Source organism: Syngnathus floridae, chromosome 2 (assembly GCF_059516105.1).
Source record: "Syngnathus floridae isolate MCC-2025c chromosome 2, RoL_Sflo_1.0, whole genome shotgun sequence".
NCBI lineage: Eukaryota > Metazoa > Chordata > Actinopteri > Syngnathiformes > Syngnathidae > Syngnathus > Syngnathus floridae.
The window spans coordinates 7,138,594-7,162,873 of record NC_142414.1 but is presented as its reverse complement, the minus strand read 5'-3'; the positions used below and the strand labels follow the sequence as shown (position 1 = coordinate 7,162,873).

General features: G+C 47.8%; 1 protein-coding gene and 1 long non-coding RNA gene across 6 annotated transcripts in view; one reads left to right on the top strand and one right to left on the bottom strand.

Annotated features, from left to right (window-relative positions):
• hoxc10a (homeobox C10a) overlaps nt 1–3,810 on the top strand; it is a 49,964-nt gene extending 46,154 nt beyond the window's left edge. The window contains exon 6 of the mRNA XM_088401385.1: nt 3,102–3,810. The gene's annotated coding sequence lies outside the window, so the exon portion shown is untranslated. The remainder of the gene's footprint in view (nt 1–3,101) is intronic.
• Nucleotides 1,832–24,222, bottom strand: LOC148401447 (uncharacterized). Of its 5 annotated transcripts, XR_015863569.1 has the most exons (5): nt 5,556–6,388; nt 5,265–5,389; nt 4,512–4,673; nt 4,303–4,412; nt 1,832–3,269 (listed from the first exon to the last, which is right to left on the bottom strand). It is a non-coding gene; the product is annotated as an uncharacterized LOC148401447 (long non-coding RNA). The 5 variants fall into 5 exon arrangements; XR_015863572.1 differs by lacking the exons at nt 5,265–5,389; nt 5,556–6,388 and adding an exon at nt 24,184–24,222; XR_015863570.1 differs by lacking the exons at nt 5,265–5,389; nt 5,556–6,388 and adding an exon at nt 6,741–6,893.
• Nucleotides 24,223–24,280: the final 58 nt, after the last annotated feature.

The following is a 24,280-nucleotide window of genomic DNA, read 5'->3' as shown; positions in this document are numbered from 1 at the left end:
GTACACCTCATGGACACTTCAACAGGTACACTACATGAGGTAAAAAAAAAAAGAAAGAATAAATAAATAAAGGGTTAATTGCACAATAAAATCAGATTCAACCATTTTCCTCACACCTGGGATCGAACCAAGATCTTTGCCGAGCAAGAGCCTGTGTCACTAACCAGTCGGCTGTTTCGACTTGCAAGGCTACAGTTGTAGGCACTGTTTTGTACTAGTGATGTGCATCACAGGCCAATAGGGAAAAAGCTCAAGTGAAAGTGAAAAGTACCACACCCGCCCTCACCCCCACCTCCTGATTGGCTGTTTGAGCTGTGATGTCACTTGGACATTCCATTAGGTACACCGCCATTTTCAAGTGTACCTAATAACAGGCCACTTTATTAGGGAAATATGGTCAAAGGTCACAGTTGTCAAGCTCTAGTCCTCGGGGCCGCGTTCCAACATGTTTTCCAAGTGACCCTCGTTAAGCGCACCTGCGTGAAAAGTTTTAGCTTCTTTCACGTTCTGCAGGAGCTAAAACTTTTCACGCAGGTGCGCTTAACGAGGGAATCACACGGACACTCCATTAGGTACACCGCCATTTTCAAGTGTACCTAATAAGAGGCCACTTTATTAGGGAAATATCATGGTCAAAGGTCACAGGTCTCAAGCTCTAGTCCTCGGGCCACGTTCCAACATGTTTTCCAAGTGAACCTCGTTAAGCGCACCTGCGTGAAAAGTTTTTGGTCACTTTCACGTTCGGAAGGAGCTAAAACTTTTCACGCAGGTGCACTTAACGAGAGAATCACATGGACACTCCATTAGGTACACCGCTATTTTCAAGTGTACCAAATAACAGGCCACTTTATTAGGGAAATACACGAGGTAAATCTTGGAAAACATGTTGGAATGCGGCCCGAGGACTAGAGCTTGACACATGTGACCTTTGACCATAATATTTCCCTAATAAAGTGGCCTGTTATGAGGTACACTTGAAAATGGCGGTGTACCTAATGGAGTGTCCGTGTGAGTCCCTCGTTAAGCGCAGGTGCGTGAAAAGTTTTAGCTCCTTCCGAACGTGAAAGTGACCAAAAACTTTTCACGCACCTGCGCTTAACGAGGGTCACTTGGAAAACATGTTGGAACGCGGCCCCGAGGACTAGAGCTTGACACTTGTGACCTTTGACCATGATATTTCCCTAATAAAGTGGCCTGTTATGAGGTACACTTGAAAATGGCGGTGTACCTAATGGAGTGTCCATGTGATTATCTCGTTAAGCGCAGGTGCGTGAAAACTTTTAGCTCCTTTTGAACGTGAAAGAAGCTAAAACTTTTCACGCACCTGCGCTTAACGAGGGTCACTTGGAAAACATGTTGGAACGTGGCCCAAAGGACTAGAGCTTGACACCTATGACTTTTGACCATATTTCCCTAATAAAGTGGCCTGTTATTAGGTACACTTGAAAATGGCGGTGTACCTAATGGAGTGTCCAAGTGACGTCACAGCTCAGTGAGGGCAGGTGTGGCACTTTTCACTTTCACTTGAGCTTTTTCCCTATTGGCCTGTGATGCACATCACTAGTACAAAAGAGTACATACGTACGACAAAATTCTGTCATGATGGAACAGCCAACTGGTTAGTGACTTGGGCTCTTATTCACTAAGGTCTTGGTTCGATCCCAGAAGTGAGACAATACTTTTATTGTGCAATTAACCCTTTATATATTTATACTTTTTTTTTTTACCTCGTGTAGTGTACCTACACATGTTGTCATATAAAGCAGTTAACCAAATGTCTGATTTTTATGTTTAAATTGGCAAATATAAAAACAAGGAATAAAACACCAGACAAGTTTTAACATAAATGTTTATTAAAATAATAATAAAAGTACATTTCAAACCAGCAATCCAATGTGAAATTGCAGTAGATATATTGGATAACAATATCTAGGCGTATATATGCATACACGTTATTTAAAAACTACTACAAGTGTTATAAAATCAAGATTACCCAAAGAGAAGCATAATCTCCCCGTTGTCGCATAACGGCGCATCCCTTCATGCAATAAAGTTAGCCGTTAGCTTGGAGAAAACGTGCATAAAAGAAGAGTGGTGTTTCAGTGAGTGGTTCTTTCTTTCCTTGGCAAATCGTAAATCTACATTCTGGCTTACAAAGTTCACGCCAGGAGACGCAACACATTCAGTGACTGATCCGTTGATGCACGGGAAGGCAGTTCACCCATTAACTAGTTCGCGAACGGGAAAGTCAGGATTCGTTCAATGTGCATTCACGGCACCTACTGGTTGAAGTCATAAGAACTGAAAACAGAACAAATCACTTTAGGAAGTAATTCATTCACACTCGTTCACTGAAAACAAAATGGTTCTTTTGAACGAATCGTTCACTCACGAGCCAACACTAACAGCAACACACACATAAACTGAGTATATGCCGATGTCACAACATGAAATCTCAAGATTCTCCGATTTACCACACACGCACGATTAGCAAGTGGCTGACCAGGCTTTGCGCTAACTGACCTGTGGTTTGGCGATCCTGTTTACAATGCCGCGACACACTGGTTGTGAAACACTGAATTAGATTGTGTGTTTGCGCAGGTGTGCACAACGCAACACCTATCAAGGACAAATATCTAACTGGAGACGTGATTGTGTTCACAATGAACCGCTGGCATTCAAACATTTGTCAAAACCCAATGCTCCGTCACTTTGTCACTGACATTTTAAGCCCAAAACAGAAATGGTCGTCAAGATGCGGACCATGTTTGACTGCTGCACTATAGAGCTAGCTTGGATGCTAACAAACGAGTCGCAGATGCTGCAGGAAAAAAGTTTGAGCTCTTTTTAATGTGCCAATTTTGAACGTCGCTCGGGCCTTATTATGGCTTTCATCATACACGTCCAACGGCGCTGATTTTCCACGGCTGTCCCAAGGTAGCGTTTAAATGACTGGGACGGAGACGTAGCGGGTCTGCTAGTGCGTGTGGCCGAGATTAATGTGGTCTGTCAGGCGGCCTCAGATGTTTCCTCACACTCTTGCTTGGGGAGGCAACTGATTCAGGTGCGGTCTTTCTTGACGGACTCATCATATGTTTCAGAGACGGGCTGCGAGATCGTCTTCCCGGCGAGTGGAGGGTGACCTTCACCGGTTTGAGAAGGAATTCCGCTGAGATGACTTGCGTCACCCCGGACGGGCCTCAAGGAGCACCAGGTTGAGATTTGCTTCCAGAACAAGAGAGCGCGGACTCTCAGCTCAGCTCGTCTCCCTGCGGAGGATAAACAATACATGACTGTAGGGAACATCAAAATGTGTTGCTGCTCAAAAATTGCTGAAAGAGATGACTTTCCCATCATGTGTTCACATTAGCATTAAGATAGCAGTCTAAGGGCATCTACTATGTGCTTGCTGGAAATGTCATTTTCAAATCAAAGCAAAAACAAAAAACATTTGGAAGGCAGGCTCGTCCCACCAGGTCTCGCGGCGGCCCAGATGATCATCAGTGCATTCCAAAACAGCCCCAGGGCCCATTAGCCGCCATCTTCATTGCAATCATACATTTGGTAGCGCTCATTAGCTTAGCTCACCTCAAATCCCACAGCAGCACACAAGTGCGCCTCCCAACACAGCATGTCCAAAATTCAAAACGTTTTTTTGTGGCTTATTGTTGCATGTTTTAAAAGTCTTTTCTGCTGTAAAAAGTAACGCTGAGAAATAAGCAGGATTGAATGATGTTTTTTCAAACCAAACAATGCTTTGATACAGTCATTCTGCCCGTGCTGAATAAATGCAAGCTTTGCTCGGAACGACTCCTGCTTCAATGGTCGTTTATTTTACACTGAACAATTCCGAGGCTGCAAAAGTCGAAGCGAAGTCAGACTGAAGGCGGCTCCCTATTGTGCATTCATGTCGAAGTCATCTTTCCACTCAAAGCGTCTCCCTGGCCAGGCCGGGCCGGTCCACCCCTCTCCGAGTTCCCCACCATTAATCACCGGGGCCTTTGGAACGCTCTGAGCACGAGTTCTAAACCCAGTGGGGCAGCGTGACAGGAAGCCAAATTGAGGGGTTGCGATGCGAGGCAGAGCGGGCTGGCCGGGTGTCATGTTAGCGTCACAGCTTGTGAAACTAGGGGGGATTCGGATTTTGGGGATCCATCGGGAAAATCTGTTAAAACCCTTAAAGAGCCAAAACCTGCACATGGGTCATGATATACACGCTTATGGATCCAAAAGAGAGACGCCAACCCCTTGTGGTGTCAGGCCGACAGTCATGCTGGAAAAAATGAGTAAAATTCCCCTCACCAGGCTCTTTCCATGTGGTAACCCTCCGTACAGTCAGCAGCCGCTATTCCTCTCGAACCTTCTTTGTGTCGTCTACCTGTCTTGTCCGCATCCGTGCAGCACACCGCCCCCTGGAGGCAAAAGCACACGCAACAAAATCCCAGCCTTATTTACTCGGCACATATTGGTGGACGCCAGCCGGCAGGGGTGCCCTGGAAATTATGCATGACCTGCCCGGGGAAAGAGGGAGTTGTTGAAACTTCCAAATATGTCTGCTTGCTAAAGATGGGGGTGGGGGGAGAGGAAGACAGTGCTGGATTCCCGACATTCTTGGATGTGTCTGCTGATTTATGACGCCACTGCTGCTCGGGGCTCGCTCAGCACGCATTCTCCTGCAACAAGCAAACAGCGGACGGCGTCCAAACACGGCAGCGCTTGCGACAAGGCCGACCTCCACACACACACACACACAAACACACACATAAAATCTGCCTAAAAGAGCCACACAAATGAAATTGGTGTCCATGTTGAAAAGATGGCAAATTTCTAGTTCGCAATGGTGGAAATTTTGCAATGAGCCTTTTTCACCATTTCAGTTTTGCTCATGTTTGAGGGTATGGCTAAAACACATGCCCCTCCCCCATAATGACAAAAACCTGGAGTGATTTAAGCCTTTAGAGCGCCTCGTCGTCAACCACAAGCGTGCGTACCTCATCCTAGAAAAACATAATGTGACTTTCAACTCTAAATGTTTTGCTCCAAGCAAACATTTCCGGCATGATTCAATCTCTCCCTTATTAGACGATTGTCGCTCTTCATCTGGTCGCTTGTTTCCTTTACAAGGCCATCACTATTCACGGCATTGTCATCAAGTACTCGCAAGGGATCTCTCAGCACTGCAGCCTCAGTTTAGCGCAGAAGCTATAATGGTGATCGATTTGGACCATCTCGCCTTCACCAAAGTGCAACAAGTAAGAAATCACCTGCGGCGGGGGGAACTTAGACGGCGCTAATGGCGCAGATAAAGTTCATTACGTCAGACGGGAGGTTCCCAGGCTGGAGAGATGCCCTCGGCTCCTCATTCCACTCAGGCGGAGCAGCTCTCGCACTATTTCAAAGTCAAGTTCAAAACATGCAAAATGACCCTCGACCTGCCAGCTCTGAGCCAAATATACTCGCCAAGATTTCTTAGCGGGAGGAAATCTGGCAAATTTGACTTCCTCCATCTTAGGCAGCGGTTACGCTTGCTCGAGATCAATGACATTTGTGCTCACTTTTAAGGAACGGCGGCGACGAGAGCTTCTTTTTCTTTTCCCTTTTGCCTCGGCGGAAGTCGCTTTAATGAATGAACTTGCAATCACAACAATCATCTGGCTAAATGTCACGCGCTGAGCCGTATCGATCACTCGTTCGGCAGTCAATGGCTTCATCGCACGAGGGGAAAATAAGCATGAGCTCACATTTTAAGAGAAATTTCTTTTGCAAAGCCGCCAAATAAATAAAAATGAACGCCATGGGAAATTATTATGAAATGACACATATTTGCAAGGGAGCAATTAGAACAGTTCTTGGTATCAAAACAAATATCGTTTAGTCGTTTGGAAGAACTGGAAAGCAAAGGGGTAAATATGCACAAATAATCAAAGAAGGACGCTTAGTAAAGTCCTATTTGAAGTGAAAGGCTGCAGCTAATGAATCGACTCATTATCCAGCAGCACATTAGCTTTGCATCCCCAGCGGATCCCGACCCGGCTGCTGTGCACACTGAGCGTGCAGCAAAACAAACAAAAGCTCTCCTTCTCTTTCCCTGCGGCGAGAAACAACACGCGCACGCTGCAATGATGAACACTTGCTCCCGTTTCTTGTTGAACCCTGCTCATTTCCCACAGTCGCAACCCCGGAAACGGGCAGCGGCTCGGGGGGAAGATGACTGATGGCCGCCTGTCATCATGTTTGGGAGGGCGCCCGCCCGTTCCGAGGAAGGAAATATGTGCAAAGATGGCCGCTTGCCTCGAGACCGGCCCGGCCTCAGTTTTTGCGCGTACACGCTGCATTGACGCGCACAGCTTAGGAAATTCAACAGCTAGGAGAGAGAAACTTCCAACAAGTCTTCAATACTCGCCTGTTGCACAGTCAGCTTGGACAGGGTCTCATTAGGCCAAAAAATTTCTACCTCTTTCCACCCCGATGGATTTTGTAATGGGAGATGCACAAACAAACGAGAGCAATGAGACGAGCCCCGCTGGAATCTGCGACCCAAGTGATGATGAGCACGAGACAAAATAAAATTGGATTTTGCATGGAATCCAAATGAGCGCCCCTTCTAGTTTGGTCGTCGCAGGATGGCGCTTTCCGTCACGCGCGCTTGCGTGTGTGTGGGCTCTGCACACCATCACTATTTTTCACAAATGTCAATATTTGAAAATGCCTGACACGCTCCATCAATCACACAGGGTCACCTCTCTTCTTGTGCGCCGATCAACGGGCATGCACACTTGACTATCCGGTGGCGTTTCTCTCAATTTGCGCTATCCCTCCCCTCCCCGTCCCTGCAACCCGTTGCTGCGTTCCACTGACGGATTTTGCTTGTCCGAAGCTGGAAGCGCGTGAGCAGCTCTTGACCTCATCATTAAAAAAAAAAAAAAACCATAAATAAAACGAAAGTGCTTTAAGTAACTGTTATGCTGCTTGGTTTTTACATTACAGTGATCCCTCGCTACTTCACGTTTCGTTTATCGCGGCTTCACTACATCGCGGATTTTTTGTCCAAATCAAAAAAAAAATTAAAAGTCAAAATAAAACTTCTAAATTGAGGAAACATGTGTCTAACCTCTAGGACAATATAGTATTGCTCCAAATGTTCGTTTACATTCCTTTAGAAGTCCGTTTTCGCGTGTTAGCACGATCGCGAATTAGCATCTTTCCGCTAACTTGTAAGCCTGCCCAGTACTTCTTGTTGGTGACCGTACTTCGCAGATTTCACTTATCGCGGTAGGTTTTTGGAACCAATTATCCGCGATAAACGAGGGATTACTGTATTACATTACTTTGTTGCTTTAAAATGAGAAGATAAGGCTGAAGAACTCATGCACTCATTTCGGGGGAGCCCCAACAGGAGTACAAAGACTTCATTTCTCATCACACCAATTGTTGCCGGGTCCCTCCAGCTGATTGCAAGTAGTGGGGGCACTCAAGCTGTCCTGTAGGAAGATTTTCACTTAAACATCCCCTCGCCCCCACCCACCCTCAATTTAAATGCGTCATTACAGAAAGGTGCACTTCAAATATGCAAATCAAACATCTGGCGCTTACGCCACAAACATGGATTGCTCTTGTTGTCCTACATCATAAAAAAAAGAGGGGGGGGCTACCTTTGAAATGTGATTGGGATGCATCCCGCAGGCCCCCTTGGCGCATTTTATTTTCGCAATTGTTTGCATAAAAGGGACTAGCGATTGCTTCCACCTGTTTTTCTCTCCTCTCCTCTTTGCAGCCCATCCCCCCCCTCATCCCCCCTCCTCTTCTCTCCACCCTCTGCTGAAAGCCATTACAGAAATACAATTTCTAATACCTCCGCACAGGCCTTCGATCGACTGCAAACAAATTTATATTCAGGCGGTAAACAGAGCGCTGCGGAGATTTATTTATCGAGTGTGCGGGAGAGAAACAAGCGAGCGCGTGAACCCTGAGTAACCTCGGAGCTGACGTGAAGACGGATGGGCGCCCCATGCAAATGCATCTATTGCGCTCGCTCGCTCACTCGCTCGCTCACATCTCGGCCTGTGGAATCCCATTAAGTCCCACGGCTGAGGCCATATTTCCAGGCTCACGGGACACACTTAGTTAGCAAGGTGTTCATTACCACTGGAAGCATTTTTGCAATTGCTAAGGAGCTCAAGGCCACAGAAGAAATGGTAGTCCAAGAAAACATCTCATTTCGCAAAAAGCTGTCACGAAATTGACGCTTGGTGATGAGCCATTAGACATTCATAACACAAACATGAAAAGCGCTGAAAACATTTTTGTTAGACACAACGTACAGCGCACCACGTGTAGGTGTGTGATTTTATTGATCATTCATTTCATTTCAATATATTGTGTTTTATACCCGAACGGAACGTTTGGGGTTTTTATTATAGGAGCACATTGACCCCCCCATAATCAAAATATGAGGTACACAGGGGGGAAAATGAAGGGCTGCACAATGTCAAATTCATCGCTAGCATTTTTTTTTCTTGCGCACATTTTGACATCAACATAGTTAAGTTACACAGCTTAAAGGTCAAATTGGTGTTAATCAATAAAAGTGCGTTTCCTGCATGACAGCGCAATTTGCACTTTATGAAGTTGGTCTCCCGGGGAAATAATGAATAAAAATGAAAAAACAGAATTTCCAGCCTAATTTGCCTCAAGTGTCTCCTCGCAAAACAAGCCAGACTCATTATTGTCTCCTCACACGAGGTTTATGGGGGACAAAGAAAGTTTCTTTGTCATTGTTTAGAAGAATTACAGGAAAGCCGACCATTGTCCAAGGCCCGCCTCTTTTTATACGCTCAAGCAGACCAGAGCGGGCATACTTGCATGGGCATTATTGCCAACAACTGCATTACCTGGAGCACAGCTTTGATTATTATTATTACTATTATTATTATTATTGTTAATACTTTTATTATTGTTTTTTAAATGAAGATGATTATTATTATTATTATTATTATTATTATTATTATCATAGAGCAAATTTTTAGTCGCACTGTGTCAAATTTTAGGGGTGACCATTTATGGGCAGTCTGGAGCCCTGCATTAAGATGGCAGTTTTTTTATTTATTTAATAAAAAGAAATAAAAATTTTAAAAAAGCAATTGAACAAAACATGCATCTCTATTCCAGTTGCAGTTTTTGAAATGACACTGCTGTGTATGGAAATAAATTAACTTGCCTCAGAAAGAATTTAACTGAGATATTATAGAGTCAGCCTTGATATAAAAATAAAACCTTAAAGTTTATGTGGTCATAAAACTCTTGTGTGAAAAATTTATATTCTTTGGCTTTTCAAGTTAGCATAAGCATGGCTTTAGTGTTTTTATGTAACTGTTAGTTTTTGTGTGTGTCTGTGTGTGATCTTTTAACCGAGAACCAAAGTCCAGTAAAGGATTATTTTGATTCTGCTCCTACTTTGTTCGTTTGTGCTCAAAATAAAAACCCGGCGCTTGCGCAATGCAGGCCCGGAGGACAAACTCGTCCACTTGCAACTTCTTGATCTCTGTTTGTGTATTTGTTGGGGACTAATTAGAAATCTGCTGCTGCTGAACTCCTAACTGCGTGTAAATAGCAGCTGTCATGACCTCTGAACCCATTAAGTGTGCCTTTCACATGACCCGCGCAAGCAAACTGTAGAGCCTGCAGGCGCCCATTTACATAAACCATTAGTTGCATCAACGCCGCTTGTATCATGCAAATGAAAGTCGGCATTGTTGTCGTGAAAAATCATCTTGCTATTTGGGTCTCTAAAAAAGGGAGACGGGGTGGGGGCTGGGGGGTGAGGGCAAGAAGGCCCCACGAGTTGCTTGGCCCTGCTGGAGTTTCTCCAAGTTTCCAGCAGCTTCATGATTTTTGCATGCTGATGTTGATGACACACATGTCCAGCCATTGGCGAGTGTGTGTGTGTGTGGGGGGGGGGGGGGGGGGGGGGCACGCCATGCATCCATCCATCCATCCAACCTCGGAGAAAATGTCTCCTTCCCTCGGCCACGCGTGACTGCGCGCGCGAGAGGCCGGCCACGAGGTGAAGCACCGTCCAATGATGATGCAGGTCACAACGGATAACGACTTCCTATCTGGAGGGGAGTTTGCACTGGCTGCAGCCCAGCCAGAGGGGTCATGGAGCGGCTCCACTCGCCCCGAGCTCTGCATGGTGCGTGGAAAGGCGGACGCACTCGCTCGGCACCCTCCTCCGTTCTTCGCAACTTCGGCGCGCGCCGCCTCCTCTCCTCAGCCGCGCAATACTCTCGGGGGGAGCTCCACACATGGCTGGCTGCCGGTCCCCACGACCGCAGCGACGTTGCCCGTCCGTGGGAAGTTTGCGCATGAAGGAGAACTGGAGCGCGGAGAGGAACGTTAACGGAATCAGGAGGAAAAACTTGGGCGGGCGGGAGTGGAGCAAAGTGCGGGTAAGTCGCTGGGGCGAATGAGTGCTGATTTGCTGGCTTAAAAAAGAAAAGGCAAAAAAATAGAAAAAGCAACATGCACATTTCAAATTTGGTGTAAACTTTTCGTTGACGTGAGCAATGACGTAGATATCTGCGTCCTCGCCAGCTACACATGAAATTGTCTCAATTAAAATGTATACAATTGAAAATGTTGGTTTCTGATGCAAAACATTTTGACAACGTTAGAACTTTTAAGCTGCACAAAAATACTTTCTCCCATGCCTGTCATGAATTATATTTAGCACAAAATAATTTTTCAAATAACATTATGTTGAAACTCTTCCTTCTCTTCATTCTGCACACCTGCAGCCACAATACAAGAATTTGATTTTCTTTTTTAAAGTAAATCAGTTTTAGATCCTTATTAATTTGACATCTTTGTTATTTATAGCTTGTGTAAAATTGCAAATGATTCTAATATCAAGCTAATTCGGTTTTTTTTACTATAGCTATGGCCTAATATTAGTGGCTGCACTATTAATTAATAGTATAAATAAATATAAACAAGATATACATTTTGAATTTTTTCTGATCTGCAGATTAGGAAGGTGTACCTGATAAAGTAAGTTTCTCACTTTTCAACACACATGCTCACAAGTTTACATACATGTGGCTATTGCACGGCGCATTGCATCTTGGGTTCAGAGGAGCGAGAGGAGCATCTCGGCCTCCGTGTGAACCTGATCAATTATTTGCACTGGCTTTCATTAGCCTTTGAATAATGCATCATGCCACAGAAAGTTGAGTAAAAGTTGAGTCGGAGCGCCGGCCAGGCCGAGTATCGATTGCTCGTCTGTTTGTAATGAAAGCCTTTGTGCATTGATTTCAGTTTGCAGCACCTTTCCACTTGTCCGTGCACCTTTTGAACCTAATTGCTGTCACAGATCATCATTCTCATGAGCTATGAATCCCTGGCACAGAGCCAGAAGAAGAATGCATATTCCTTGGAAAATAACAATCATCCAAAAAAAAAATGACCGACCATGCCAGTTGGTCCTTCAGGGTGGCAAGAGGCTGCAAAGTGACGCAAGTGCAACAGCAGATGTTCCAAACCAGAGCAAACCGTACATTCACAAGGTCCTCCAAGGCCCAAGGAGCTCACGTCTCGCAGACTAAACTCAAATTGAAAGCTGGAATATGAAGACCAAGGTAGACATAAGGACAGATGTAGACTTTGCTTTCATCTCTTCCCATGATTTTTTTTGTCATTGCCAACTGTCTTGACGGAATGTGACAAGCTGTGAAGGTTCCTTGCACCTCCAAAAAGTGGGCTGACAACCTGCTTCCAAGCCGACGTCCATTTCTTCGTCGGTGCTGACTCAGCGCTTGGCTCGGGACGTGACGGGCAAGGTGACAATGCTCACGAGGGGCGCAAAAATCTTGAGCCTGCCCGAGTTCCTCGAACGTCCTCACGACCAGCACGAGGGGTCGCGTGGGGCTTTGGCGTCTCGGCAGACGTGCCGACGTAAGCGCCTCTCCTGGCCATTCTTCAATTAGGCTCTGACAGCAGCTGAATTACTGCGGGCCGGACGCCCAGATGAGCGAGGCGACGAGTATCGATCCGCCGTGGCGCGGTCGCGGCCGGTCCAGGCCCGCACGGCCGCCGCTCGGCCGCCCGTTCTGAAACTCGCCGGTCATTGCTCAAACATTTACCCGGCCGGATTCCTTTTTTGCCTTCTGGCCGGCATGGCTTCCATTATCTTTGTGGCCATTCATCAGCCGGGTCCGCCTGATTTGTTCATTGGGCGCACCTCTTGCACGCCTAACCCAGAAACCTCAGCGGGAAGAAGAACTGAGATGTTTGTCATTGGCGAGGAAGTGTTGAAATGATGCGGGAAGACGGACGGAAGGGAGCCATTTTGTGAAAAGTTCGGGACGGGGAAGGGTGGACAACATTTTCCAAAAGCATTTTCTCGGAGGTGCCCGGCACGTTATTTCACAAGGCTGAGAAGATTCATCAAGTTGTGCTCCTGCTTGCTTTCGATGACGTGAGAACGTTCCTGATGGCTACTCGCCTGCCTTGAATGAGCCCAGGAAGCCACTTAGCATCAGGAAAATCTCAAAACACAAAATGTCCAAAATAGAATAAAAGCCGTGCGTGACTCATTTTGTGGAAGGAATGTCAGCTCAACATTTCAAGTTGGGCACTTGACAAAATGATTCAAGTTTTGTGAAAATGGCCTAGCCCGCATTTTCAACTCGGTTTCTTGCATTGTCCCCCAACTTCAAGAAGTCAAAACAAGTCAGCAAACTCAGAGATTCCAAAAACACCGCTGGGAGTCTCCAGTGTGGTTCAGATAATCGATGAACGGACGGATGGATGGATCATTTCCCATGTCTGATGATCATTTTTGGTTGAACTTGAGAATGTTTTGCAGTATTTACAAATGAGCTGGATGATGTGCTTGTCTCATAAGTGTCTCTCTTGTTTTGCACTCAGGACTCGGGTGGCCGTCCACCTCACTTCCGGACTCACCTGTCCGACAGGAGCACCGAGCTACCCGAGAAAGGAGGTCCATCTCGGCAAGTCGCCTAAGGTGGCCGGAAATTTGGTTTCCCACCAGATCAGGAGCATGTGGAACCCAAAGGCACGCTCGCGTGTGTGTACGTCGCCCGCCCCATCACGCCCCACGCACGCGCACACGCATTTTCAGCCCCGAGCGAGCTCCAGGACGTGCATCGGGCTGCAAGATTGGATGTAATTGCTTATTGACGCCCAGACGGCATTATTATGGATTTTGTCATCGTGCACGGCTTCGCACGCGGCTCACATTCAAATGTGATCACCACAACCTATTAGGTTCGCACAAATCACACATTATTTATTTCATTTAGCCACAATATATTTTTTAGATTTCTGCAGGCTGCTTTTAAATTAACGTGCGCCGTGTTTAAAAAAAAAACCATTTCCGGCTTTAGTGAATTAGCACATGCGCGTTTCCGTCTCCCTCGCTTCCGTCCATTTCAAATTGAACGCCGCTCGTTGTATTTGCGCGCTTTTAATGGATTAGTTTAGATGAAACGCCTACACAAGACGATCAATTCATTAAAGTAAAAGTCGTAAGCCATCTTTGGAGGTCCTAATAATTAATAAAGGCGCACGTGTACGTGCATGTTAATGACGTGTCAAAACACGTCGACTTTGTGCGCGTCTTTATTGCGCCTCCTCGTGCGGCACAAAATGAGACTTGGAAGCGCGGAGCAGACAATAACAGGCTGTCTGGGCTGCTTTGCACATCCACCAATAAAGCGCAAGTGTAGGCCGCTCTGATTTACATCTCATCGACGGCAAATGATCGTAAACCCGCGCGCGGCCCTTAAACGTTGGCGCCAGATGCAATGCGCTTCGATCATGTTCACGTCTATTTTAATATCACAAAATGGCCCATCAGCTCCTTTCACTTAATTTAATGGAGTGCTTTGTTTAGCTAAGGCGCGGCAACGGCGATCACCAAATCGTCGCTCGGAAATCAAATGTTCAATTTGCACTCGCAAAGTGCGGGCGGGCGGCAACCGGCTAAACCAGAGTTCACCTTTGACCGTCATGACCCGCGTCCAGCCTCGGGACAACAATGACCCGGTCACTGGCAAAGATATACTGTCGACTATTTGATCCTTAGGGTGGGCGCCGGTCGGCCGGCCATATGATGATGAGCATTTCCGGGCAGGGCGGATCTCCTGCAGCTAACCTGCTTTCGGCTTCATCTCTTATTTTGATGAACCGAAAAATTTGCCGGCTCGCTTTATTACCTCGCTGGATGAAAGTGACAGCCCGAGTGGGCTCGGCGAGACCCACTTGGAATAACAACGCTGACAAGAGCAACTCGTGTTTTGGAATATTTCATAGCACCGGCGGCAATAAACACGAAAGAAAACCGCTCGAACATCTATTTCATTTATGTGAGCTCTTTGTTTGCATTCCCTGGACACTTCATTAGGTACCCCGGCAGAACAGAGGAGAGAGTTTCCTATCAACGAAGTATTCATTTTTTTTGGTTGCGGCTGTCAAGAGTTCCTACATAATAGGCGTCATTGTGAAGTTATTTATCGCGAAATGCATAGAAGGCTGTACGGGGGGGTGGAAATAATAATAAACCATATGGAGCGGGGAATATTCTTGTAAAGGCAGAATTTGTAGTTACAATTTGCAAGTGTATGTTTTGTAGTTCCATATGAAATTCAAATAATTTTTTTTTTTTTTTAAAGTACAAAATCTCCTCCTGATGTCAACTATATAGAATGAGAACAATTTTTTTTGTCTAGTGAATTCCAGAGTAAAAGATGAACTCGCTTCATTTTCAATTTGCACCGACGAAGGAAAAACATCATTCTCACCCCCATTGAGTTTCCCAAATGGACTGCTAAACAAAATGATAATTTCTGCTATTATTAAACAAGTCACGTGACCGTGTTTGTTGTTGCGAAGTACTGCGAACCGTGCAATGAACCCTATTTATTTTGATACTGTAAAATGAATGCTGCTCAACAAAAAGTGTTTACTTAGTGTGTGAATGATAAAAGTGTGATGAAAGTGAAAAGAGGAGTTTGGGTGAACTATCACTTTCATTTCATTGTGTGGCAGCCTGAGCACTTAAATTGATGAAGCGCATTGTTCGCTCAGACCTGACATTTACTTCCAACGCATTTGAGTGTGACGTCGCGCTGATGAATTTTTGCACTGGCGTAATTTGTGTGTATGTGTGTGAAGATGGATGCCAAGCCCACCAGACTGACATCTGCGCTCTCTCCCATGCACAAACAGACACGAGGAGAAGGTGCGTGCATGCGCCGATGAACGGGAAATTGAAATAGTTGCAGCACTGCATGGCAGATAAGTTGCCGCCCCAGTTTTTTGTCACATCGAAATGCCCGCGCCACGTAAACAATTTTAATCCAAGTGGAAACATTATCCATGAGTGCAATCATTCAGATGGGATTTATTGAAGCGAAGGTTATGAATGACGTCACTCATTTCGAGATGTGTGTTGTGACCGAATCACTCGACTGACTAAGTCAACAGACAACATTTTATAGCCGAAACTATATTCATTTCAAGAAAAGGCACATAAAATTCCCTCGAAACAAATTGTAATTAATTAAGAGTGTCGGAGTCAAATGAACGTACGCGGCTTGACTCAGAAGTCGCTTGCAAAAAAATAAAGATTTGGGTTGTTTGGTATAAAATAATGGTTTTGTCATATTGACCCAACTTCCTGGGTCAGACCAATTTATATATTTTTTTATCCTGGGTGGCAAACAAGTGGAATTAATCTAATGAATCGATCAAGCGAAGCTTCAAAGCTGCATGCGAAGATCGTTGAAGTAATTGCGCATACTGTAATTTCGCTCTCTTTAATTCTTAAATTTGATTGCCAAACAAATGATGTGTCAAAGTCGAAACGAGATGCGCGTGTGCGCGCTTGCGCGTTCCAATGCACCGACTTTCCAAAGAAATAATAGGCTGAAAGACGACAGCTTCATTTCCCAACCGCGGAAGCTCTAACAAAGCTCTTTACAGAGGCGGGCGCCCATGCGGGCAAGCATGCGGCCAAGACAGACAAGGCAGGCAGGCAGCCAGGCAGCCATGTCGTAGAGGCTCGCCTCTCTCCTTCCACTCCACTCGAGCCTCCAGGGAGCAGATGTTTGGGGACAGCTTACATGCTCAGCACATTCCCGTGCGCACGGCAAACAGCCACACTCAGCACTTCTGGCCGCAAGAGAAATTTGCGCTTTATGTAGGAGGCCGGCCTTTGAGTTGACGCTGCTGCGGTCCGCCTTGCAAGCGCGGGGGTGCACGCAGAGGTGAAAGTGTGTCAAGGTCGCACGGGACCGTTGTCAATTCAAGTACATGGCTCGTGCACGCATCTGGCGGGAGCGCGGTCAAGGCGGGGCAGCCGCAGCCGCCGCATACTGGATTCCATGTGTTGTCATCATCATCACCACCATCACCCAACTTGGGCTTGCGCAAAGTTGCACACATGCGCAAATCTAATTACAAGCAGTCACTTCATTGGAGGAATGCGCTAAAATGGGAGAAATGTTGCTTTGGGTTTTTCCCCCGCATGCTTCTCCTCAACATAAGCGCGCGAGTGATGCTATATGTGGCCTGTAGCAGCAGGTTAGCCCCTCTAAACAAACCGTCATCAATGAGCCTTGCGACGCTTATTTGTCTGAGCGAAAGCACCCCGCGCGCGCGCCTCCTCCTCGTCGCCTTCCTCTTCTAACCCCGGAGCGGGGTTGCCATGGCGACAGATTCATAGACATATGGGAGGAGAGCCAAGAAGGGAGGGAGGGGGGGGGATGCAGGAGAAAGGCTGTGATGCGTGCGCGTGCACGAGGACCCGCGCTGATGTGTCTTTCTTGTGTCATCTGTCAGCCGCCAGCATCGTGTCAACCCAGCTCGGCAACAGTTCATGAACTTTTCTCAATCCGATTCCTGTCAGCCGCCGTCTTGGCTGTATGTCACAGAGGACAGACGCAATTGATCGTCACGCTGTACAGTATGGCCACACATTTCACACCCATGACGTCGTGCTAGGTGTCGCTGTTTGCTCCATTGAATGTTTAGTTCCAACACATAGTGACCAAAAAAAAAAGTTAAAAAAATGCAAAAGTACAAGCTATTTTAATCCCGCCCGAAAATAAGTGATCCGATCAAATCATATCAGCCAATCAGATCATAGCTTGACAACGAAGCTTACAAACTTGTTTGACTCTTTTTCCATTCACCTCATTTGCGTCCACCTTATAGTCTAGTCTACGAATTGTTCCTCAGCCCGCCGTGATAGGAGCCGATGACCCCCCGAGCCCTGGGCACGGTCATAGGCAGGTCATCTCTGCTGACTGGCTGACCTCTAAAAGGACATCTCCAAGAAAGGGCCAATCAGATCTTGCTTCTTCCCCTCCCGAGGCAGAGCACGCGCCCCTCCCCAGCCCCTGCCCACTCAACCTCCCCGGCTCATCCGCAGCCTCCATCACATGACCAGGGTGAGGCGTCAGAGGGAGGATGATTGATGATGCTTTTAGTACCTGTTTAGAATGAAGCTGTCCACGCCGCACTGTAATTACCCACTCCCAGGCGGCAGCTGCCCAACATAATTGCTTTTTGTTTGTTGACCTGCTTTATTGCGCAGAAAGATGCCTTTGGTTGGTTAAGAGGAAGCGAACAACGCCGGGTAGCAGACACAGGAACGCACACTTGCCACGGACGAGGGGCCGACTCACCGTGAGGGGCCCCCAAAACGTACATGTTCTTTGCTTTAAAGCAAATGTGTTCATATAGAAACGTTTGATCTATCATGATTGGCTTCACCCTCCCTACTCATGCAGGGCTCTAAAATAGATCCCTGTGGAACGCCATATGACAGAGCCAAAGTCAAAGCGAACATAAAAAGCCAAAGAGGATCCAAACCACGACCAGTATTCATGCGGTAATCCTCAAGAAGCATTTGAAGGACTTCATCTAGCTCAGGAGACTAGGGAAGCTCCTCCAGCATGGCAATGCTCTCTCTGGACAGGAACCGATCTGATCTTGATCTGGATATCGATACCAGGACAGACAATAAGAGGTCATGTCAAATTGGATCCGAATGGAGAGCTCGAGGTGGATCTAGCGCCACCTGTCGCAAATGGGCTGATGTCACTGATATTGTCCACCTGGCGGAAAAAACGGACCTGTGAGATTGATTGGGCATAGCCCGAGTTTCTGGAATACTGGGAAGTCCTTGCTAGCACATCTTTGGCTCCAGTCCCAAGTCAAGTCTGAAAATGTCATCACCTGCGGCTCGGTAGCACGAGCGACAACGATGGTCGTATAAACACCCCCCCTCCCCCCGGTGGAGAACATAAATTTCGCCTCCATAAATCCCGCCATGCACGTTTCAGCTTCAGCATTTGCGTCGGCGCTTCTGCTCCGAGCGAGCGTCAGGTATCACGGCGTCCGTATGAGCGGCTTTCATCCCGCGCTCCGAGTTCTCACATAACTCAGGCGGGCGCGTAGCCTTTATCGCCGCCTCGTAAATAACTGGGCTACGGTCTGATAATGTCGGCGTAATGCCTAGTCAATAAAGCCCCCGCACGGTAAGAGGGGCCTTTTGGAGCCTGCCTGGCTGCCATACATAAATATCAACAAGAGCACGCAGATTGATGTGATGGGCATCTCCTTCAACGTTGGCAGTGCGCGGCCGTGGCGGCGGGCCCGGCCCGGCCCGGCCCGGCCCGGCCCGGCCCGGCCGGCTCAAGGTGGGCCGCCGGGAGCCTGTTTGGAGGAGATAGTGGCGTGTAATGAGGGGCTGCTGAGCGGATAGCCTTGACTGATCACCTGTGAAAGGCACACACACACAAACGATGGCGCAGGGACACACTGTGGCACGCTCGTTCACCCCACGTGTGCGCGGTCATTAGCAAAAGCCGCACAAAAGCGCATCCTCCCCATTTGAAGGTCATTAGAACATTAGCATGTCCACTCCCAAATGAACTTTGATTGCTTAAGCAGCTGGAATGTGAGGAGTTCTTTGGAAGGGGGGCTGCATGGGGATTTTTTTTTTCACTTAGTCTCCTCCTATGTTTCTGTGGCACAGCTTTCTGTCCTCATCAGGCTGGAATATTTGATTGGTTTGGTGCCCCCAAATTTATCCTGGGCTAAAACATCTCTGTTGTTCTTTTAAATCTAATCAGAGGATGAGGAAGTTGCATCGTCTGCCGGTGTCCATTGAACTGCACTGCGGCGGCTGCGATGGAATCAAACGGAGCCCCGGGGAGACACGAGATGCTGACAGCCCTGTCAGCGGCTTGAGCGAGGATGTTTGATTGTGATCCATGAGCTCGTCGGAGCTTAGACAAAAGCAGACGGTGACGCCAAACGGGTTCAGAATGGCCGCCGGGACCGGATCTGCTCAGATTGACACACTCGCTGGGATTTAATTGGCAGAACGGTTGCGACGGACGTCTTTGCGCTCGCACCCAAAGTTGGATAACAAAGATTTTGTATCAAACGGCTGTGACATGATTTGAAAATGAGCACAAGTTTTCAGAATAAACTAAATGTGTCATTATTCAAAGGCAGACATGACGTCCAATCACCTGATGGACGCTTTTTAGCGATACCAGGGTGACCTAATGTCCTCCGCTGAAGCTAAAGCGGGAGCATCCGCCGTTGTGCATTCAAGCTAAACCCAAAACAGCACGAGCACGGAAACCTCGGGGAGAATAATGAATTCATAATTTATGCATGACACGTACTGCGGTGTAATACAAATTAATGATTTGCCAACCAACCTTGAAGTTGCTGGAAGGACTATTTCCCTTCCACGCCGCCTTTAATATGTTGGTGGCATTGCAGCGGCTATTTTTCACCTCAATGCAAAGAGACGCAATTATCAAAAGATGACTTTGTAGTAATTCAATAAAGCTACCGGATAAAAAAATCTCAACCAAAGTGCACTGTTGTCATCCGTCCGTCATTTCTTTTCACACAATTTATCACTATTTTATGAAAATGCAAGCAAGCCTATCAGGATCTAAAGACAACTGGAAGAATGCATCGTTTGGAGTGGTGCGCAAACTAGGGGGCCGAGGCCGGGGCAGGGTCCCTACTCCAGATGCTCTGGGTTTGCAGGGGAATGGAGACACAACGATATTGTAGGATTAGTGGAGACACAATATCAATAAATAAACCTCTAATTAGGAAAAAAGAAGCGGCGCGCAGCAGCAGTTGCAGCAGGCAGAATATCAATAATAGCACACACACACACATTCATCTGTGTGGTGAGGGGGTGGGCCTCACGTGGGCTTTGCCAATGGAATTGGCTCGCCCATGCGTTGCCGAGTCCCCCCATGCAGCGGCGGGCGGGCGGGCAGGCGAGCGTGCGTGCCCACTCTTGACTGTGCAGTGAACCCAGCGCAGGCAGGCTCCCCTCATTCTTCGCTCCCCCCGCCCCTCCCCTCCGCCTCGCCTCTTCGAAGCAGCTTATCTGTACGCTGCCTTGAGTGTGCCTCTCTGTGACTCGGCCATGATTGATAGTAGCGGGGGTCCTCCACTCCTTCGGTGAGAGGCAAAATGGAGGAGGCAAAATAGAGGGGGGGGGGTGCAGAGAAACCAGAGAGCATCAGCGCTGCACCACAACAATGGAATAGGTTTGCTAGCTCTCATAATTTGTTGGTATATGCAGAAAAATAAAAACTATTGGTGGACCAGTCAAGTCGCTTTTTCTAATTTCGTGTATAGGTGTGCCGGTCGCTAGCTACCTGAATGTGCGTGCGTGGCGCTGACCCTTGCACGTCTCTCCCCTCTGCTCCCCGGAGGGTAATAAAGAGTGATGAGAGCGAGGCTGTGCCATCCGGCTCCACGCTCTCCGCATCATTTATCCCGCTCGCCCCTCCCCGCTCTAATTCTGCTTTAATAACCGCCACATCCATTCATCAGCGTATTGACGGCCACGACAGGTGCGGCGGCATGCGCTAACTCTCTGCCCTTTACTCGATTCACAGCCGGGGTCATCGGCAGGTCGCGCGGTCGATAATCGCGGTGCACCTCTGTCACCTCGGAGCGGCCTGCGTATCGATGGGCGCGCGTGCGAGAGCGGCCGGCGGCGGCCTCTCTGTTCGTGTCGCTCGGGCGTTAGCTGACAGATGACATGACAGCGGGGCGAACATCAAGTCGCTTGCCGCACCTCCGATAAACTCGGTGGTCGCGTCAGCTCATGACTTTTGCGAGTTGTTGATCGAATTGAGGGGACGCCCTTTCCTCGCCCTCTCCTCACGTCCTTGGCCACTCTGCCCTTCTTATGCAAAACATGTCCTCCCTCCCGCCCGCCCGCCATTGTCAGACTCGGGAGCACTTTGCTGCCGTGACGCATTCTTTCTTCATTTCAGCTTGACACTGACATTTATGTTCATTTTCTCTGCAATTGTGAGGCATCTGGAGGGGACGCTTGCCCTCCCTCCCCCACTTTTTCCCTCTCTTTTGCTCTCCTGGCAATAATTATTCATGTAGATTTGCCACCGTGACCGAGCCTCCGATGAAGCCGCTGAACAAGAATTGCGTCTAGAAAAAAGCCTCAGCGTGTCGACGGGGAACCGGAAGTTGCTCTTCCGACGCCATCTCAAATATCTTAAACACGCATCAGTGTGGATGTTTAGGTGCAAATCCGTCCGTGTGTCCATCCGTCCGTCATGCATGAGCACCTACTCCCCACATCCGCCCCGCCCTTCCGCAACCAACATGTGTGTTTGAGGGCTCTAATCTGCGGTGCAGGTCCCATCGGCAAGCATCATTGAGCTAATTAATAACATGGCACGGAGAGGGATGGCGCTCATTAAGAAGCCGCGGCTGTGCCTGCGTGCAGAGATGTCGCGCTCTTCCACAAGCAAGTTGGAAAGGACGTGCGTGAGGGGGGAGAAAGGTGGAGAGAGGGGGAGGGGGCCCCGGCCGCAGGCACGGCAAGGCACGGGGAGGCGAGGTCAGGCGACTCACCCAGGCGTGCAAACCTTCCATGCACACAAACGAGCACCTTGACAGAGCCGGACAAAGACAAATGCACGCAAAAAATATATTTTACGTATTTTACCGGGGAAGAAAAGAGCAACTTTAATGTGTGCCAGAGGTCCAGCAGAGGACAACATCGATGAGCACAATTTTTGATGAGTAGGTAAATGCAATCAGGTTTGGGTTTTTTTAAGTATCAAAAGTTTTTGATCCACATATCAAAAGTTTCCCATCATGAGCGTGACTCTCAAACACGTCCACGATAAAAATGCAAAGTCGTGACAAACAGGACCAGAGCACATAATCAATAAAATAGCAACACTGGCAATACTAAGCTAGCATTAGCACTGTAAACGTAGCCACAGAATGGGAGCCATTGACACCTCACAGTTTCTGCTATCAATTGGCTCTTTTTTCCTCGGGCGCGCTGGTTTCTAATATCAAAGGCACAAGGTGGGGCAGATGGGGCTGGTTTTTTTTTTCTTTTCTAAAAGCAAAAACTCCACCTACTCCTTTAAAGGGTGGAGCTCGAAAGTTGACCGAGATGCCACAGAACCTTGACGCTCTCCATTCTTGTTATGCATTTCTGCTTGACTGCAATATCGTCTGGCTATTTACGCCGCCATCATCATCTCACAGGCCAGATCAATGATTACCATTTCATAGCAGAGGATGCCGAGCTGAAGCAGCGGACACTGGATTTTTATTAGAAGAGGGCAGTCCTCTCCGGTTGTTTGCCGCCGTTAGGTGTACGGACGCCAACGAGCACTTAGTTGCTCGCGCGAGGCAGCCCAATAGCTCAGCCTGAGCTAATGAAAGGAAGCAACAGGAGCAATTAGTAGTGTAAACAAACAGCTCACCCAGGCGCCCGTTTCCTGCCTCCCGAGCCTCAACTGGCGGCCCGGAGCAGGCGCTAATTGGGGGAGCCCAGACAAAATCAATGGCAAGGCATATACAAAGGCGGCGCCATTACTCACAAAGGCGGCGGTGACACGGCCGCGGCGACATCGTCGCAGCTTTGACCCCACGAGGCCGACGCGTCTCATAACAAGCCGGGGCTGACGTCTCACCTTGAGACTTGTCCAACGGCTGACTTTGCCCAAGCATCCGGGGGCCGCACAACTTTGCTCTCTACGTCTAATTGATCTCATTTCCATGCCATTTGTGTGTCTGCCGACACGCTAATGGTCGCTTATTGGCAAGTGTGCGGCAAGCGTGCCGCCGCGGCCTGTAGACACTTGCCAAGGAGCCCGAGTCTGTCTCCAACCTCGCCCCGTGTGGAGCCACCAGGCAAAGTAGGCCTACTAATGCAGGAAGCGACGCTTCCAATGGCGCTGCGGGCACCGGGCTGCTCATGTCTGAGAGCTGGCCCGAGTATCATACAAAAAGTAGACCTGAAGCGGGACGCGTTGGCTCCAGCCTAAGCTAATGGAAGCGTATCATTAGTCAAGCCTCTAATGAGACAAGGCAAACGGAAGGAACATTTACAAATTCTACAAATAGCATCCGCTAGCAAGGACCACTTCAAATTGAACGCACAAGGAATGGGCGGATGAATCATTTGGCGTTGGCTATGCAATCGCTCACTTGATGCATCACTTCTGAAAATAAATTTATATTGCGCTGGTCATCGTGACGCCCGCTACGGAAAGTTGAGCTCAGGCCGCCGAGCCTCTGCTAAGCACTGCTCAAAAGGATTCTCATTTAAACAAAAGGGCCCAAGAACTGTGTTGACCTTTGACCTTGTTTGGGACTTTGGCTAATAAGAACAGCAATAAACACTATCATGGCCTCTTGTGAAGAATAATGAGTCGATCGAGTCCAAATAATGACAAGATATACATGCTACAAGCAGAAACACAAAAAGGGTAGCAGCCACAGTGTACTCATAGGCTAGCTAGCTAGCCGCCATTAGCAGAGACACCACAAATCAGAGGTGTCAAATCCAAAAATGAAAAACCCTGCCGGGCCGCTTGACTGGAAGCACCTGTGATTAAAGCCAAACGGTGGCAGGCTTTCTACTCTCTGAATTAGACATCTCTGATTTAAATGTAAACATAAAAGAAGCAAAGCCAAGACCCAACAATCTGAAAGCAGGATCATTTGCATTTTAGCACAGGTCCAAGCCGAGCATTAGCAAGTCGAGTGTTGGCAGCAGCGTTGAAACACGTTGCTGCACAAATGGTTTTGCAAAAAAAGAAGCATTTTTACCTGAGTAAAGTCCGACTCCTCGCTTTGTCAGGCCCCACACACACATTGAGGCATTGTGTCCACTTCCTTCTTGTGGCATTGGCCCAGTTTCAAAATA